The 19,901-nt window shown below is 43.3% G+C and overlaps 1 pseudogene; it reads left to right on the forward strand.

Annotated features, from left to right (window-relative positions):
- Positions 1 to 17,158: 17,158 nt before the first annotated feature.
- Positions 17,159 to 17,276, forward strand: LOC124723485 (annotated as a pseudogene).
- Positions 17,277 to 19,901: the final 2,625 nt, after the last annotated feature.

Raw genomic sequence — 19,901 nt, forward strand, 5'->3', positions numbered from 1 at the left:
AATGGATTCCAAAATTGTAATAAGCTAGTTGCACATCAGGCCTCAGACGCTGGTCAGGATCCGAGGAATGAAACAATTCGACCAATTCGCGAAATAAAACAGCTGGGAAGATATGATGCGTTTGTCAAACGTGTACTTTTACTTGGACGGCACATCCTTGCAGTGATTCGAAAACAGCGAAGAGAAACTCAATACCTCGGACAGATTTCCAGGCTGCACTGAAGAAAACATTTGGCCATCATCAGCAGCCTGCCCGCTTGGCGGAAGAACAATAGAAGAGCAGGGTCCACAGTCATGTGAAAACGACACAGAATGTTTTGGCCCTATGTCACATAGCGAGTTCGAATATGAAAAAGGTCGACAAAATCTTACATCTCATGAAAAGGGTTGCAGAAAACATGTACCAAGCACTTCTAGCAAAATATGTTACAACTACCGAGGACTTCATTGAATGGTGGCAGTGTGTTGAGGAAATAGAAAAAGAAGGAGAGTGTGACCGACTCCCGAATGTGGGCCCCATGGTGATTGCGGAAGAACAACACTACCTCACCTCTTTCGTAGATTAGGCAGTGAGAGAAGGGATACAACACTTTATGGCAACCAGAACTGTCGGACTGATTAAACAACCATGAATATCGACTCCATTCATCACGAGGTAATAGAGACTGTTGAAGAAATGGTGTGTCGATCACTGGCACCAGTTTCCACTTCCAGTCAAACGCATCAAGAAGAATGAACTTGGTCAACACGAACTTAGGCTGCAGCCATCGAACGACAACTGATACGTTGTTACCGTTTCAACCGGACAATACTCGTGATGACTAGCTGAAACACATAATTACCAGAATCAGAGAAGCAAGACAGTTGGCTCGCATACAGACTCCATGACGCTTAGAAGGAGCATGAGTGCAATAACGCCAAGCACCGGCCAGTGAGATACAGCTGAGGACAATTGTTATGGGTCTTTACGAATCTGTGTGAAGTGAGATTACTGGAAAAGTTACTAAAACACTATACTGAGGCTTATCGTATCCTTAGGCGCTTGTGGGACGTCACATACGAAGTTAATGATTATGACACTACATCTAGAAGACAGAAGAGCAAAGACGTCGTTCACGTTGTCCACATCAAGGCCAACTACAGTCCCGAGTAGCCGATCAGATATGAGAGCTCGTCGTTCAAGGAAACTGAAGACACACCAGACGATCGCCACACTTTGGCTGGAGGGGCTACCTCGTAGCTGTGAAGAGGTTATGACAACACGAGCAGGATATTATTATCTGCCAGTGCTGCCGCACCGAGAACCATTGACAGAGTACTGTAGTCAGCTCCAATGAGAACTGTTGACACAGCGGATTGATGTTTCTTGCAATGCCTCCAGATATCCAGGAGGCTGTTTGGTGTAGTGGTTAGCGCTGCTGGCTAGCCTGCTGCATTTCCCGAGTTCCAACCGGATGACAACCAATTATTTGTTGTTTAGTACTAACCCTTTCAGGAAGTTCTCGAAATTTCTTACGTTTGTGGTCACCTTCTTGGTCTGCCGTGACTTCAAACCTAGCCTGGCTTGCTGCCCAACTACACTGTCACTCTCATCCGGCTTGTGCAGGCCTACATCGTCACTGACCATCACCTAGGGTGGATGCACGCCATCATATTCACTCCTGCTGGGTACCTCAGTTTAACAACAGTCTATTGAGGTGTGGTATGGTTGTGACCACGGAGCAGTCGACGCCCGAGGAGTTGCTATGGTCGTCACTCGCCGAGGGAACGACACTTGCGAAACGATTCTCTGGCCACGCAAACGTCAGCAGCTATAGCTTCCCGTAATCATCACCTGGTGGGCAGGAGAAACAGTGACATTGGTATACTGCGTAGCTGTGGCCACTTGCATCTGACGAAATACGTATGGTGCTTCTGAAACTCTGTATGACTCATGAGTGGATATCTCATTAGTCCTCTCTCTCCATAATACAGCGGATGAAAACTGGTTCAAATGGCTCTGAGCACTATGGGACTTAACTTCTGAGGTCATCAGTTCGCTAGAACTTAGAACTACTTAAACTTAACTAACCTAAGGATATCACACACATCCATGCCCTAGGTAGGATTCGAACCTGCGACCGTAGCGGTCGTGCGGTTCCAGACTGTAGCGCCTAGACCCGCTCGGCCACTTCGGCCGGCTAGGATGAAAACTGCGGTATATTTCATAAGCTTGCACAGTATTAGTTCTGACAAAAAACGACTGAATAGATCTTTTCAGAATATTTAGATAAATTCAGATACAAAATCGGCTCTGTTAAATCTGTTTTATCGAATATGCTCCAATCATCAGTAATCGAATTCCTATTTGTCCGAAAGGCTGAAGCCATGTATCATGTTGTTTGTATCACTGGAATGAATTTAACTTGCCACGTTCGTGTTCTGATTTCTGGTTCTATACAAATCTCAGTGATTGAATGCTAGTCAGGCTAATATCTTTTTTTTTAAAGATGTACCATAATGACGTTTGCTCTTTCTCGGATCAATGTGCAGACTACTCTCGCATGGCAATTGGTAAGTGTTTTGTTTTTTATTACAATCGATATGGCATCTCTGTGAGCGAAATTCTGTTGACCAAATACCGTATCGTTAGAAATTCGAAGCGAGTGATAGAGTCGTCAACTAGACTTTTTTTCTCGCACATTCTTCGCCCTCTTCAGTCACCACAACGTCGAATAACAGCAAAGAGACAATAATGTTAGTATTTGTAGCACCGTCTGTGCTAGTGATAATAGTACTTGTCGATTGTAAGGAGTTAACGCATTTTTCACTTTCTTTATCTTCTTCGTCGTCTTCTTCATCTTGTTGTTCGTATCCATTTTTTTTTTCTTTTCAGGTGCAAGGTGCTGCCTGTATACTATGAACATACCGTCCTCGTAAGCGTAAACGAACAGTTATTTCTTCACCATTGAAAACCACAAAATTTTCTTCTTGATTTTAGACAAGACGAGAACAGAAGCTTTTGAAATCTGGCACTACAGAAGAATGCTGAAGGTTAGATGGGTAGATCATGTAACTAATTAGGAGGTACTGAACAGAACTGGGGAGAAAAGGAAATTGTGGCACAACCTGACTAGAAGAAGGGATCGATTGGTAGGACACATTCTGAGCCATTACGGGATCACCAATTTAGTACTGGAGGGAATCGTGGAGGATAAAAATCGTAGAGGGAGACCGAGAGATCAATACAGTCAGCAGATTCAGAAGGATGTAGGTTGCAGTAGTTACTCGGAGATGAAGAGGATTGCACAGGATAGAGTGGCGTGGAGAGCTGCATCAAACCCGTCTTCGACCTGAAGACCACAACAACAACAACAACAACGACAACAACAACAGCTCTAATAGATATAATTAATTCTGAAGCGTGTCTTACTATCAATGAGTAATCATTGCTTAATTTTATCAGTAACATTTCTTCTTCTATGCTACCAGGCATGTAAATGTATGTAAGCATGTGTTGGGAAGGGGCATTGTAGAAAAACTTTCCAATGATGTTTATTGTATAAATTAGAGAATAATAACAATGCACATCTGCATCATTCGTTGAAATTAGTGGCTCAGACCACTGATGATGATGTTTGGTTTGTGGAGCGCTCAACTGCGCGATCATCAGCGTCCGTACAAACTCCCAATTTTAACAGTCTGTCCACTGTCACGAATGATGGTGATGAAGCGATGAGGACAACACAAACGCCCAGTCCTAAGGCAGAAAAAAATCCCCAACCCGGACGGGAGTCGAACGCCGGACCCTGTGATCCAGAGACAGCAACGCTAGCCGCTAGACCACGAGCTGCGGGAGGTTCAGCCCAGTGTCCTATACGTTTTGGGACATGACTCTTGAAGTGTCTCAGATATTACACGTTTCTGAAAAGATTTTAATTTGTTCATGATAAAAAATGGTTCAAATGGCTCTGAGCACTATGGGACTTAACATCTGAGGTCATCAGTCCCCTAGAACTTGGAACTACTTAAACCTAACTAACCTAAGGTCATCAAATACATCCATGCCCGAGGCAGGATTCGAACCTGCGACCGTAGCGGCCCCCGGTTCCAGACTGAAGGGCCTAGAACCGCACGGCCACCGCAGCCGGCTCCATGATAAATTATCTTAGTATACTCACAGGTTCAATGTAACTAACAATTCACTTCTCATCAATAATGTATAAAAAATGTATGCAGAAAGTCACTTTTTTAAAAAAAATCTGGTTTCGAGATTGTCAGATTTGTACTTCTTCTGATAACTGACGAATTGAATACAACAAGATTGTATGTTTCGCGGTTTGAAATTGTGCACATCAAGAGCATTTTAGGAGACTGCTGCGACATCTATGTAATATGCTCATCTTTGGGACCGAGATCAGCTTTCGGTGTGTTTGACATGTGTGTGTGTGTGTATGAGTGCGTGTGTGTGTGTGTGTATGAGAGTGTGTGTGTGTGTGTGTGTGAGAGAGAGAGAGAGAGAGAGAGAGAGAGAGAGAGAGAGAGAGAGAGAGAGACAGGGAGGGAGGGAGGGAGGGAGGGAGGGAGAGGAAGAGGGAGAGGGGTGGGGGAGAGAAAAGTGTGATGGAATCGCTTTCTGGATGGTTTCATTATTTTCATCTAAGAGAGGTTGAAGCTATTTCGACATTTATTGAAATGAGTATTGTGTTTACAATTTCTGAAGAACCGGTTTGGATTTTTTTTAAATTCAACATTGTCTAGAGAAACGATACGGTGTTATTATTCCATGGCAATTTGGTAATAGATTGTCGAGCTAACAGTTAGCTGGAGGATAGATTTCATTACCGAAATTTGTGTGTCTTTATATTCCTGAGGTTCCGATAACATTTCTAGACACTAGTTTTCGAGGACACATAAGATTTTCGTGTTGTGTTTCCTGCCCTGATACGTTCCGAATCTGCGGTTAATCTGAAACGGGAAGGCGGTCCGTCCTGTTCCGCTTCTCAAGTGGTATGTGTGAATTCCAATGCGTTCCGTTTTTTGAACTGTCCGTGTGAATAAAATTCCGACCCATTCCATCTATTAAACTGTTTCGGAGGATGAACTGCCGGCCCGTCCCGGTTTTCTTACTGTCTGTGTGAATGAAATATTACAACTCGTTCCCTCCTTTTAAACGGTCTGTGTGGATGACATTCCGACCTACTCAGTTTTTTAAACTGTGTGTGTGAATGAAATTCCAATCTTTTCCGATTTTTAAACGGTCTGTGAGAATGAAATTGGAACCCATTCCTTTTTTGATATGGTCTGTATGAAAAAAATTCCGAACCGTTCTGTTTTTTAAATAGTCCAACCTGTTTTTTTAAACAGTTTTCGTGATTCATATTCGTATACATTCAATTTTTTAAACGCTCTGCGTGAATGCCACCATTTGAATTTCGTTAACTATATTTGTATTTGTCATTATCCACTACGTATGAGAAGCTCCGCATTGTGGTATAAACTGGGAACTGGCCTGGAGGCCGACTGAGCGTTGTGGTTGTTCACGCACCTCTTCCATTGGACGAAAGATTAGTCTTAAAAGTCAGGTGTTGGAATCTCGGCGGAATATCTGCAGAAACTGCTGTTGACGCGGAAAAGGCACGCTGAAACTGAGATTGTACTACAAAGAGCGTTTAGTCCAGTTTCTCTACCGCTGTAAAGTTTGGGACAGCTACTGCGAAAGGAGACAGACCAAGACGAAGGTGACGAACCCAAAGACAACCACTATTTTATTAAGGCAAAGGGCAGAGACATCGGAAAACGAAGATGAAGAAGAAGATGAGTGTCATGCGAAAGATGGTGAGATGGTGATGTTGATGATGATGATAATGAACTGTTACGAAAGATAATTATACCAGAGTCAGGAGGTGAACTGGTAGTATAATTTTTTAGTAAATCAATAGAAAAATGTGTGATACTGTATACGGCATCCAATTTGCACAAACAGGGAAGTTGTAGATGATTTGTGATTCACTGGTAAATTTTGGTGGAAACGATACTTCACAACGTAAGATACCTCAGAATGATGGGATTATATAATCTACTGTTTAAACTCAAACTTCCTAAAACGAGTTACACAACATAAGATCTTCAGAATTGTGATAAAATTCTCAATACTGCCAACGCTCATTAACAGAAATATCTCTTTTACAGGCAAGTGAATTCCAACAGAGGCTATAAGAATACCCATATCGTTAAGACTGCGTTATATAACAGTGATGGTGAATCTTTACTGAAGAATAACGACTTACATATCTGTATGAGATGAACCGAAACTGAAATTTACGTTCGCGATTGGAAGACTGTCACCAGCGTACTGCAGCACATATCGATTTACTTCACTGGAAAAATCCGAATCAGTAGGTGGAGCGATTAGGTTTCTAGCTAGTTTCGAAAGCGGCAGGCAACAACTGACAAGATAATGAAATAATATTTATTGAAGAGGAGCTTCAGGAAGCATCAGTTCTTGCTTGAAGCTTAATCCTGTGATTGTTGTTGGAAATAATCAAGTGAAAGACTCAACTGCAGAATGGCAAGACTATTCCATCAGTTGAAAGACACCCACAAAAAGTCCATTTTGCAGTTTTGGAAATCGTTGTGTGTGTATTTGAGGGGGAATTGCGTGTGGTTCTGTATGTGTGAGTGAATATGTGAGTGTGTGTGTGTGTTTTGCTGGAGTACATTAGCTGTGGAAACACTGTAAGCACACACTTCACGTAGTTTTCTGGATAAATAATTTAAACTAGTAGACCCTTTTAAACTAGCAAGCCCTGACTGGAGGAGTGGGGAGGGGAAGAGGGAGGCAAGCAGGGAAGGGGAAAGGGAGGAGGAGGAGGAGGAGGAGGAGGGGAGGGTAGATGGTCGTGGATCAGAAGGCTGTATCGCATGCAGTGCAGTGTAGTAATTAGCGTCACTGACTGGTATGCTGTGGGTCGCCACTTCAAACCCGACCACTATAAATTATGTATTATTTATCACTTCTGAAAGGTGTTTGAAATATATTATGTTCATAATGTACGTATATTTCGAAATATTCGATGATTGTATAAATACCAATATTTTGAAACATCCGATGTTTGTATAAATTGCTGCATTCTCTGTCCAGGAGATCAGTTATGTTCCGGCTTTATAATGGTGTCAGTAACAAAATATGTTCTTTCGGTTCTAGGTGTCGTTTCCCGGCACAGTGCAGCAACTCGGCGTGGTGTGGACTCGACAAGTCGTTGGATGTTACCGGCAGAAATATTGGGCCATATTACCTCTACAGCCGTCCATAATTACGAAAGTGTTTCTGGCGCAGGATTTTCTGCACGAACTGACCTCTCGATTATATCCCATAGATGTTCGTTTCGGTTCATGTTGGACAATCCGGATGGCCAAATCATTCGTTCGAATTGTTCAGAATGTTTCTCCAACAATTCGTGAAAAATTGTTGTCTGCTTCCGTAGCCCATTAATACCAAATTTCACCACACTGTCCTAACAGATACGTATTTCGTACGTCCCACATTGTTTTCCGCGGTTATTTAACCCAGCGTTCTTGTCTGATAGCACTGACAATTGTAACCAAACGCCTCTGCTCTCGGTCGATAAGTGAATGCCGGTGGTCACTGCGTTTTCCGTGATGAGAGGTAATGCCTAAAATTTGGTATTCCCGGTACACTCTTGACACTGTGAATCTCGGAATATTGAATTCCTTAAGGATTTCCGAAATGGAATTTGCCATGCGTCTAGTTCCAGCTATCATTCCGCATCCAGAGTCCGTTATTTCACGTCGTACGGCCGTAATCAAGTCGGAAATCTTTCGCATGAATCACCTGAATACGACTGACAGGTCCGTCAATGCACTGCCATTTTATACCTTGGGTACGCGATACTACCGCTATCTGTATATATGCATATCGCTGTCCCAGTATTCTGTCACCTCAGTGTATTAGAAATGGTGCAAAAACACAAACCACTCACAGACCCTATTCAGTTGTCTTTCAGTGATATCTATGCTCTGGTAACCGAACACTATGGTTAGCAGACACACCTTGTGGCGGTTAGGCTCCAGTTTAACCGGTTTCATTAGCAACATGGACAGTATTTTTTGTGTAGCCTTACCTGCAACATGATACAGGTCGTAATACGTCATTTTAAATTGAATCTACCGAGTTAGCTCGTAACGGTTCTATTGTAACTCGAACAATACGCTTATTTCGACGGTACTGCTTTAGTCAAGCACACCTGCGAATATTATAATTTGTAAATTTCATTTACTTTTGCGACGTTTGTATATGGAGTTAATTGTACTTGTATACATACGTCTAGCTGGGCGAGACATACGTATTGCATCATCGATGAATACTTTTGTCATTTGTTGCTGTTTTAATCTCGGTAAAATAGCCACGTTGAAATTTGACAGAAGTTGACAGTTCTCACTGATGCTGTATGTGTACTAAGTGGTTATAGCCATTAAGCGATATTACTTGAGTTACAGATAATTTAATTGTTTGTGTAATCTTCCGTTGTTTATTTTTTGTCCGTTGTCATGTTCCAGAATGTCAGTAATAGTTTCTAGGTAATATTTATGTTTGAAGTCGGTCTTTTCGTTTAATATGGAGTGCAGATATTAAACGAACAGGCAGACTTATCTGTAACTCAAACAATAGCGGTTATTAGCTATAACCACTTTGTAAACATAGAGCATCACTGAGAACTATCAACTTTCTGTCAAATTACTGTGTGACTTTATTTTATCGTGATAAAAACAACGAAAATTGACACAAAGGTTCATCAGTGATGCAATATGTACGTCTCACCCAGCTAGACGTAGGTATACATTTATAATTAATTCCATATACAAATATCGCAAAAGGCAATGAAATTTACATACTGTAATATTCGCAGGTGTACTTGACAGTGGCAATACCACCGAAATAGGCGTATTGTACTAAATAGATTAAAGCTATTACCAGCTATCTTGAAAGATCCAATTTAAAACATGGAGAGTCGTACGAAGCTCGGGGTGATGACTTGCAGGGTGTCGGACGCAAGTGTAGTTTCACGTGTCAGAACTGAGAAGTCTCCTATATGGAGTCATTGATCTGAGATGTGATTGAGAACACTACCTCTGATAGGAAAGTCGCAGCGAAAGTTTTTGCAAAATCTGATCCCAATCTTTGTGAATTACTTAAAATTGGCTTTTGCTCCTATGTCTTACCCGAAGTTCATTGGCGTCCGGGGCGCTGGCGTCTCCTCAGATTCTTCACTACGTACGTAACTCTGGTCCTCCTCAGCATTGCACAATCTCTTTTGTAATGCTATGGTGAGTCAAAAATGTCCTCCCTCCTGGGCGTTGCGTTATATGTCACACACGTCGAAGACCCTTGTGTCGTTTCCAGCATGTGACAGCTAGCACAACAGAAGCCAATGCCCAGATCTTGCAGCAGACTGTGGGTCCTGCGGCAAGCATGGTCACGTGGCCATCGTCTGTCACCATGCGACCTGCCGGCCACGTAATCAGCGGCTGCGTTAGGTCAGTTTTGTGGAACATATACGCTGAAGAGCCAAAGAAACTGGTATACTTGCCTAATATCGTGTAGGGCCCCCGCGAGCACACAGAAGTGCCGCAACACTACGTGGCATGGACTCGACTGATGTCTGAAGTAGTGATGGAGGGAATTGACACCAAGAATCCTGCAGGGCTGTCCAAAAATCCGCAAGAGTACGAGGGGGTGGAGATCTCTTCTGAACAGCAAGCTGCAAGGCATCTCACATATGTTCAATAACGTTCATGTCTGGGGAGTTTGGTGGCCAGCGGAAGTGTTTAAACTCAGAAGAGTGTTCCTGGAGTCACTCTGTAGTAATTCTGGGTGTGTGGGGTGTCACATAGTCCTGCTGGAATTGCTCAAATCCGTCGGAATGCACAATGGACATGAATGGATGCAGGTGATCAGACAGTACTTACATACGTGTCACCTGTCAGAGTCGTATCAGGACGTATCAGGGGTCCCATATCACTACAATTGCATACAACCCACACAATTATAGAGCCTCCACCAGCTCGAACAGTCCCCTGCTACCATGCAGGGTCCATATGCTTCCAGTCATCAACAGTCCAATGTCGGTGTTGCCGGGCCTACGCGAGGCGTAAAGCTTTGTGTCGTGCAGTCATCAAGGGTACACGAGTGGACCTTCGGCTTCGAAAGCCCATATCGATGATGTTTCTTTGAATGGTTCGCACGCTGACACTTGTTGATGGCCCAAAATTTAAATCTGCAGAAATTTGCGAAAGGGTTGCACTTCTGTCACGCTGAAGGATTATCTTCAGTCGTCGTTGGTCCCGTTCTTGCAGGATCTTTTTCCGGCCGCAGCGATGTGGGAGATTTGATGTTTTACCGGATTCCTGATATTCACGGTACACTCTTGAAATGCTCATACGGGAAAATCCCCGCTTCATTGCTACCTCGGAGATGCTGTGTCCCATCGCTCAGCCGCCGACTATAACAATACGTTCAAACTCACTTAAATCTTGATAGTTTTCCATTGCAGCAGCAGTAACCGATCTAACAACTGCGCCAGACACTTGTCTTATGTAGGCGTTGCCTATCGCAGCGCCGTATTCTGCCTGTTTACATATCCCTGCATTTGAATACGCATGCTGTATTAGTTTCTTTGGTGCTTCAGTGTAGTTACAGCTTGACGTCGAGGACGCTCACTCTGGCATTGACATTGCTCGGCGAGTCCGTGGAGTTCCAGCAAGATCCTGTCGCAACCGTGTATTTCATCAACGACGACACATACCGCTGGCTCGGTTCGCCAGTGTTGCGATGAGTCCGGCACCGTCTTGTATCTTACTGCTACAAGTCCATTTCTCTCTTCAGAGAACTATTGCTGGCAGCTAAGCACAAAAACACTGAACACGTACTAGCCTTCTTAGTCTTGTGCTCCTCTATTGCCACTAACACTTTCGACTTAGATGCCTTTACGAGTTTTAGGTTTACAACAGAGCACCAAGTTAATTTGGTATAATCCACAGGGCCTTTCTCTGCTCTTGACGCCGTTTGCACGTCTTACTTTGAACTGATGCTGGAGTTTGCATTTAACTTTATGGCTCACATTCTTTGAAACATTCGATGATGCCTAAATTTTGGCGAGCTTGCTCGCATCAGTTTTGCTATTCGCGAGGCTGTTCAGGCAGAATTCGCACAGCTTCAGGACCAAGGCAATGTCTCCCTGGTCCCCATCAGTTAATGGGCAACGCCTACGGCTATCATCAAAAACATAAGTGGTCGTTATGTATTTTACGCCATAGTTAGGGCGGTGATACATGCAGAACTTTACAAGAATCTTGAATCCCATTTTAAGCGTCTCGTAGAATATGGTCGACGTTGGCGATTGGAAAAGTCAGATCCTTTGCCCCCAGCGTAAGTATCTCAGGCACTTACTTAGCCATAAAGGTATCAATCAAAAAGATGTCAGTATTAACACGCATTAAATAGTTGCATTCGTTTGTAGGGAAAGTAACGCAATGTACCAGGTTCATTCCCTAAGTGGCACAAATCACACACTTCCTCAATCAGCTGCTCAAAAGAGCATCAAATTTGTGTGGTCAGCCTCCTGTTGACTGGATTTTCTGTGGTTTAAAGATGGTCTCAAGGTGGCTCGTCATCTGATGCCTTATACAACTTCTCTGCCATTGAAACTGTCGATGAACTTGTCCCAGCACAGCATTGCGGTGGTTTTGTCTCAAAAGATATCAGAAAATTTGGAGCACACAATTGCCTTTACCGCAAAAATATTGAACACTGCACGATTCAGCTATCCCCAGACTGAGAAGGAGGCTTTAGCCATCATTTGTGGAGTAAATAAGGATCATGCATGTTTCAATGGCAGAAAATTTCGCCTATTGACTGGCCACAAACACTTAATGTCCTTGTTCGGGCGTCGGGCTAAATTCCGGGTAAGACCGCGCAGCGTCTGCAGATCTGGACGTTGTTTCTATGTCCAGTTTTGCCCCAGCACCCAACACACCAATGTAGACTCGTTGTCCCGTCTCCCTCTTGGCCCTGATGGAAAATGTTGTTTATTTCGCCGTAGATCAATGACTATAAACAACTTTGGACGAATTGCAGCTGTTGCCGGGCGAGATCGCTTCGGTGTCGTCCAGCGACCCAGTCTTGAGCAACGTTTTGTTAGCGACCCACAGGGGGTGTCCCGAACATGTTTTCCTCTGTGCCGACCTGGTTTTTCACAATTATTTCGCGCTGGAGCACCAGCTCAATGCCACACAGGGTTTCTTAACATTGGCCAGAGAGGGCTCCGAGCGCTGGGTTGTCATTCCTGGCTGTTATTGTTCCCTCTCCCTCCCCTTGCTCATATGAAATAACTGGCTTAAGACAAATCGTCAGGGTTCTGGCGAAAATCTTGAAGTCATAGTTGAAGACGGTGATCAGGCAGTAGTGTTCAATCCGTGTGCTCCAGCTAGCTTAGGGACCGGAGTAATGACACCTACCATGAATTCAGACAATATGAAGACTACTAATGACAACAACCCTTAGTACATCTCCTTCCAACACGTGGCCATCAGGTCCTTAATGGTGTGGTACAATTCCAACGGAAAATGAACTGGTAGTGGTGATTTAAGAATTTATCACTTGGCAAGGGCACTCACAACATCATCGCTCGTGATCTCCTCGAAAACGGATGCCAACGTTATTTCACCAAGCGTGCCAGTGAGGGTATGGGGGACTGCTGCCAAGACCACATCATTGTGTCGCACCTCCTGATAAAGTCGATGATAGCAGTCGACGAACGCGTAAGCATGTCCTCCTAGGTCGTCAACCTGCAAACTTCCGGAAGATCCAAAGCAAGCATCAATATTCGTCGTGTTTATCGTCGTTTGGAGGTAATGTGGTACACAGAGGGAGGATGTCCGCCCATCCTCGTCTGGCGTTTCGTTCGCACCATGACACCTGCAAACCTATGTTGAGTGTGGGTGAGAACTTCACTTTGGCGTGATAGATCTCCGCCTGGCTATCTGGAGATGGTGGGAGAACTATAAGTTCTCGAAGAAGGACATAATAAAAATTTGTGGTTTGTCAGTGCCAGAGTTATCTTTCCCTGCTGCAACCAACCAGCGTACATCATAAAGCTTGTTTGACACATTCGAGCCACCATCAAATCGTCGGTGGTCGGCTCGGCAATCGACGTTCACATAAGGCCCACGTGCTCGCTATTAGTTGCGTACATTCCCGATCTTCTAGGAGTGTCACATTCAGTTTCCATTATACCCAACTTCACCACACCTTCTTCTGTGAAGATTGACTATGCGGTTGTATGCACTGTGGTCTTAAAAAGCCATGGGCCAATGCTACCCATCCAGAATCGCCATCGTTAGGCCAGAGGAGATATGCATGCGACCGAGTCTGCAGGTAGAGTAGTTGGTCATAGCCTCGACGATCACCATGTAACACCTCCCAAGTATCAGCGAGACACAGTTGCTGCACTGAGAGACGGAACAGTTCGCAGCATGGAGTGTAGTTTGGTTGTTGGTCTTTCCGGGAATATACACATTGAAGTCTGCCAATAATGATGTGGACATATGGGCCCAAGAAAAGAGGCATAACTTCTTTCGCATAAAACCGTGAATCAGTCCCAGCCTTTATCTGTCCCAGAATAGGGATAGAATTTAATAACTAGAGTCTCTTGAATATCGAACGCCAATCCTCATGCCGACGGCAATTACACTGCATCCGTTACTCCTATTCCATCTCGCAAAAGGGCAGTCATTCCACGGCCTCCTGCAGTAGCAGGGGTAACGTAAGTGGTAAACCCTTGGAAATTTGGTAAGGTCTCCAGTCGAACTTCCTGCACTAGTGAAACATCCGTGTCCACCGTCCAGAGCATATCGTATTTGAAGTTTGATGTGTGTGCCAGTCATGTTGAGATCGATTGATGCAACCTTATAGGCTTATAGCTGGCGCGCAAGCAATCAGACTTTCATAATAACATGGTGAGAAGTTGTAATAGTAGCAGCAGATCGTCCACATCGTGCCATCCCTTCACCACACGAAATATTCTATCATTCCTGATCCGTCAAGGCAACAGTCACCTGTGGATCCTCAGCCGAAGATTAGGGGATAATATCATACGCTCTAGCCATCAGGTGAGTGTCAAGGTCTTCAGATTTGCAGATTTCTTATTACATCGATTGAGATTCACAGTGTGTCTGGTGTAACTTGAGGATAACACTGTCTTCTCCTGGTCAATCAAGGAACATGAAAAAGTTTAGAAAACTCATTGTAATGTTTAAAAATTGTAAACCTGAACCTAATATTAGAAAAGCGTTCTTTTGCGAAGCCTCAAGCATAATACCTGAACGACACTATAAATTCTCCAGGCATTAAACGTAATCCATATACGACGAAAACCATTATAACTTTCCTGCACTACAAGATGCAGGTTTTGCAAACTATTACTCACAGACTCATATAAGACTATGCCATAGTCATTAAGCCACTAACTAATTATTTTGAAAATAGAGTCCTCTTCCTTTATACTAGACAATTTGACACATCAGTGCAGCAAATTAATGATATACCACTTCACCTAGACTTTGAAAAACAGTTTATTCTGTCATGTAACAATGGAGATTATGAGACTTTCTGAAAGATTACAACTGTGTGCCGGACCGCGACTCAAACTCGGGACCTTTGCCTTTCGCGGGCAAGTGTTCTAGCAGCACACACTCCGCTGCAGAGTGAAAATTTCAAACGGAGAGTATCTTACTGGGTGTATTATATGCCAGGTAGAAGACAGTGTCGAGAAACCAGCAAGTCACACATCCCCATTACTTAACAAAGAAAAATTATTTATGCAACTACCGAGAAGCACCTGCTAACTACAGTATTCGGTGTAAATCACATCAGTGGTAGACATTTTACAGTAGCTGCCGACCATGCTGCTCTGCTATGGCTTTTAATTTTAAAACTCCTGGGTACTCGATTGACACAGTGGACGTTAAACTTATTGAGTATGATTCTGAAGTATTACATAGGCCTGGAAAACTTCAACAAAATGCAAACTCATTAAGTGGACAATCTGCAAGTGGATGAAGTACTCATACCTAAATAGAAAGAGGCACAGGGAAAAGATGAGGAATGACAGCAACTTGCCACCCTGCTAAACTTTGTGTGTGAAGATGATAATTTATGCTGTAAAACCCCGCAAGGAAACTGATTGCTAATATAAAGACAACTTCAGTGGCTTACTATTGCTCAGTGTTATGACAGTATTCAGTTGTGTCATAGCATAAAGTGAGCAACAAACACCTTCTTCCAGACTCTTTCAGATAGTAGCTTTGAAAATTCTAGGAACATTTCTGCAAATGAACCAAGACCTTTTGAAAGTGTTGACCTGATACAGATTTACGAGTAAATTCATAAGGTTAGATGGGTACATCTCATACCTAATGATGTGGTTTAGAAATGAACTAGTGAAAAAAGGGATTTGTGGCACAACTTGACTAACAGAACCGGGTCGGTTGATAGGATACATTCTGAGATATTGATGAATCATTAATATAGTACTGGAGGAAATGTTGGGTGTAAAAATTGTAGAGGAAGACTAAGAGATGAATTCAGTAAGAAGATTCTAATGGATGTGGGTTGCAGTAGTTATTCAGAGATGATGAAGTTTGCACAGGATAGAGTTACATGGAGAGCAGCCCTCTGACTAAAGACTATAACAGCAACAACAACTACTACTACTAACTAACCTTACAATTAAATGATATTATAAGTTTTGCATCTGTGCATGTTGAATACTGATGCGCTTATACATCTTTCATATTTAATGCTTAAATGTTTTGATTAAAATTAACTGACAGAATTGGAACAAAATATTACTTGCTAAGCTTAGCCTCAGTAGCCATGGCCACACTTATTTGTAACATTTTCCATAAGGCTTTCTCTAATACTGGTCGTACTCGTATTGCAGGTACCTGACAATACCTGTTGCTCGTGCTACTCAACAGCTGTGGAACACTGATACTACCACCTCACGCTCTTAACCACCACCAAACCACCATCCGGCTACTGGTAAGACCAGTAAAAGAAATTTTAAGCAATCTTTGTAATCCTGTCTGCCAAATTTATATGATCAGGCTATAAACTCAGGAACAGGTGACCCCGTTATACCAGGGCCAACGGAAGAGACAGGTATGTGCAGATCAGTTGCCCGATGTAGAGGGTACTAAAATTGCTGCTCTTATTTCTAATAATTTTCAGTTATATTTTCGTCTGTAATGTTCGAGTACAGTGGGTTGTGACCTATATACCGAGAAGGACCGTCATTTCAGTAAAGGTTGTTTGTTCCAGTGGAACATTCTGACAAACAAGCCTCCAGCATCTTTTTTGTGAGTAGTTAATAGAGAACATGGGAGAGAACACACGTGTAGGCTGCTGGGAACTGCTGAGAGCCGGCCGTTGTGACCGAGCGGTTCTAGGCGCTTCAGTCCGGAACCGCACTGCTGCTACGGTCGCAGGTTCGAATCCTGCCTCGAGCATGGATGTGTGTGATGTCCTTAGGTTAGTTAGGTTTAAGTAGTTCTAAGTCTAGGGGAAAGATGACCTCAGATGTTAAGTCCCATAGTGCTCAGAGCCATTTTGAATTGCTGGGGCGTTGGATCCAGACTGGACATTCTCTCTGGCACAGGCTTTCAGCTACTTATGAATTGAAGCATATCCTATCTCTCCTTAATTTTCGGACTTTGTTCCATCACTGAAACTAACGTATCTGACTGAGCACCGTGATTGGCTGATGGCCTCACAGCGTCCTATGTATTAATGAATGCAGATAACTAGAGTTCAATTACTTCTCCTTTTACGCAAACTCCCTTCAGATGTCCACATGATAAATGGTGACAAACAGCAGGATAAATAGCAAAAATTCGCACTTGGGCATATGACTGGTGATGCGTTGCACAGGTGATACACCTAATTGTAGGTGGACACAAATTATCTTTGACACTTACCCCGGTATCTGCACTATGCAGGTGGCACGCTAGCGTGGGGTAAACCTGTATGGGACGTTCTCCATAACAAATGGCGCTATCAGTATCACTTAGAATATGTGCAGGCCTTTTTACCTTAGGGGGCAACGGCCTTGCCGCAGTGGATACACCGGTTCCCGTCAGATCACCGAAGTCAAGCGCTGTCGGGCGTGGCCGGCACTTGGATGGGTGACCATCCGGGCCGTCATGCGCTGTTGCCATTTTTCGGGGTGCACTCAGCCTCGTGATGCCAATTGAGGAGCTACTCGACCGAATAGTAGCGGCTCCGGTCAAAGAAAACCATTATAACGACTGGGAGAGCGGTGTGCTGACCACACGCCCCTCCTATCCGCATCCTCAGCTGAGAATGAAACGGCAGTCGGATGGTCCCGATGGGCCACTTGTGGCCTGACGACGGAGTGCTTTTTTTTTTTTTTTTTACCTTAGCACTTGCATTCATTGTGACAGTATTGTAGCTGGTTCATTGCACGGGCCGGCATGGTGTCGGAATTTCTGTCATCTGTTCACAGATGTGGCTACCTTTATAAGGAGCAGTATCTTCAACCTTCACAACACCAAACTGTTTGCTGTGGAGAACCCCCATCGTATGATGGCAACGACCCATCGGCACCAGTTCAACCTCAGCATGGCTGTGATTATTCACAATCGCCTAATGTGATTAGTCAGCATTACACGAACCCTCACAGGTGAGACGTATCTGCTCTTCCTGTGATGACCCTGCCTCCCCTGCTAGAAGACCTACCTTTGGTGGTACTAAGGTAATATACAAACTACATGATGGTGCTCGAGCTCATTGCCCTGTTGAATATGGAGTCAAATCACTATTACTGACAGAATATTCCCACTTGCCTAGTGTATTCTCATGTGTGCCTTCAGTTATTGAAACCTACAGTACCAAAGACCTTATATCTCCCTCTACAAGTGAGTGTACCTCCCTTGCAATGCATTTTGAGCCATATGTCAATATGCCTTTTATTGCTCCTTAACCTATGAAGAATTGTTTTCTATAGTTCGTCTACATTCGTCATAATCATCCTGTATATCCTCGGTAGTGGGGCCAAAAAGATTTGGTGATATTTACAGGCGCTGTAGGGAGATCATTGAACTCTATGTGTCTACCGAGTCACAGACGCCCATCCACTGCCATCAGACCGCACCTAATGCACTTCATTGAGTTCACCGTAAACAAATACACAGAGATATTACTGAAAGGCGTTTTTCTGAGCCACCTTTCATGAGATTATTACTGTAATGATTACTGCAACTTCAGCACATTCAGCAGATTGCTTTTCTGCCTTTCGCGTGTAATTTGGCCATAACTGAGAAAAATCGACGCAGGGAACCAACTATGTAGATTATATTCCCTTTTACAGCATCTCAGCATTGTATGTTGCCCATAGTCACGTTTAGCGCTGTGATGTATGAATATGTAATCAATTTGGAGTGCATGTGCGATCATGGGATCGTAGGGTCAGTATAGCTGTCTTGAGTTTTGTTGTAGAAGCGTGGAAACATCGAGTGAATTTTTAATTTTCAAAGTTGGCTTTTGGTATGTGTGGGCTGGAGACAACAGTTGTCCTGCACTTTTCAAAAAGTATGTCTTGTGATTGGTCAGCTGTCCCGCTTCAAAATTTTCTTTTACACAGTTAATGAAATTAATTACATGATCAGTCGTGCTCAAGTCCTTATAGTGAGGTTACAATGTAATTGCAGATTAATCATCGGGCCAAATTCATTTCAATTCTCATAATGAATTCAGATGACATTGCACAAAGTGGAATTTGCAACTATAAAGGTAGTGCTTGCTCAAGAAAAGAGGTCCATGGCATATGGGAATAAGATGGAAATACGGTACAATTTGAAAAATTCAGTTTAAGAATCAGTAATCAGACGATAGGCAGCATCAAAACGGATAACATATGCCAACAGAGAAAAAGTAATCATCTGTCTGGCGACGCCTGCAAGGATTTTCTTGATATTGTTGAGCTTTTGACTAGTCGTTACATTTATTGAAATGCATAACCTATAAAAATTCTCTTGCAGGGCATCACACAAATTATGTCTTGGGTAAAACTCCGCTGACATACAATGTCGTACTACAGCGTTTGTTGTTGCTATTTTCTTATGCAATTTAGGGGTTTGTTTTATATGTTTGTCAATTTTTATATAGTTAGAATTTCAGTGAGTAACAGTGGGAAAAAAGACCAAGCTAATTTTTCCTGAATGTCACTTTGGTTAATTTAGGGCAAATAATTTCATTCAGGTACTCAATCTGAGTTTTGTCATAGTCTTATTTTATGTTTGGATATGCATAGATGCGCAGGGTCGCAGACAAAGGGCTGTACCGAGATGACTCGTGAGGAAGCTGAAAACATGGTTAGCAACGACAGCAAGAGGGACGTCGAGTCCTGTTTTCAAAAAGATACATATTTATCGGAGGATTGAATAGAGTTCCGCGGAGCGGGTAACTAAGCTTCAGACACGGGGCAAACAGTACGCAAGGGTCGATAACCTTGGGGATATCTGCAGAGAGAGATGGCCTGCACTTAATGGAGGCTCCAGTTGGAGCGGCACGGGAGTCACGGGGCGGGTCCCTTAAACCTGAAACGTCACCAACATTATATAGAGCAGGCCTACGTACTACCACTGTATTTGTCTTTAGTGCTTTCAAGAATCTAATTATGCAGCAATTCCCTGCGCAGAGTGAAAATCTTGGCAAGATATTTGAACCGCAGGGTATTGGATTAGAAGACATAAAAAAAGAATATTAAATTCCAGTATACTGATTTAGCGGAAAAATCTAAGGCGCAGAACGATAAACTAGA

Source organism: Schistocerca piceifrons, chromosome X (assembly GCF_021461385.2).
Source record: "Schistocerca piceifrons isolate TAMUIC-IGC-003096 chromosome X, iqSchPice1.1, whole genome shotgun sequence".
Classification (NCBI taxonomy): domain Eukaryota; kingdom Metazoa; phylum Arthropoda; class Insecta; order Orthoptera; family Acrididae; genus Schistocerca; species Schistocerca piceifrons.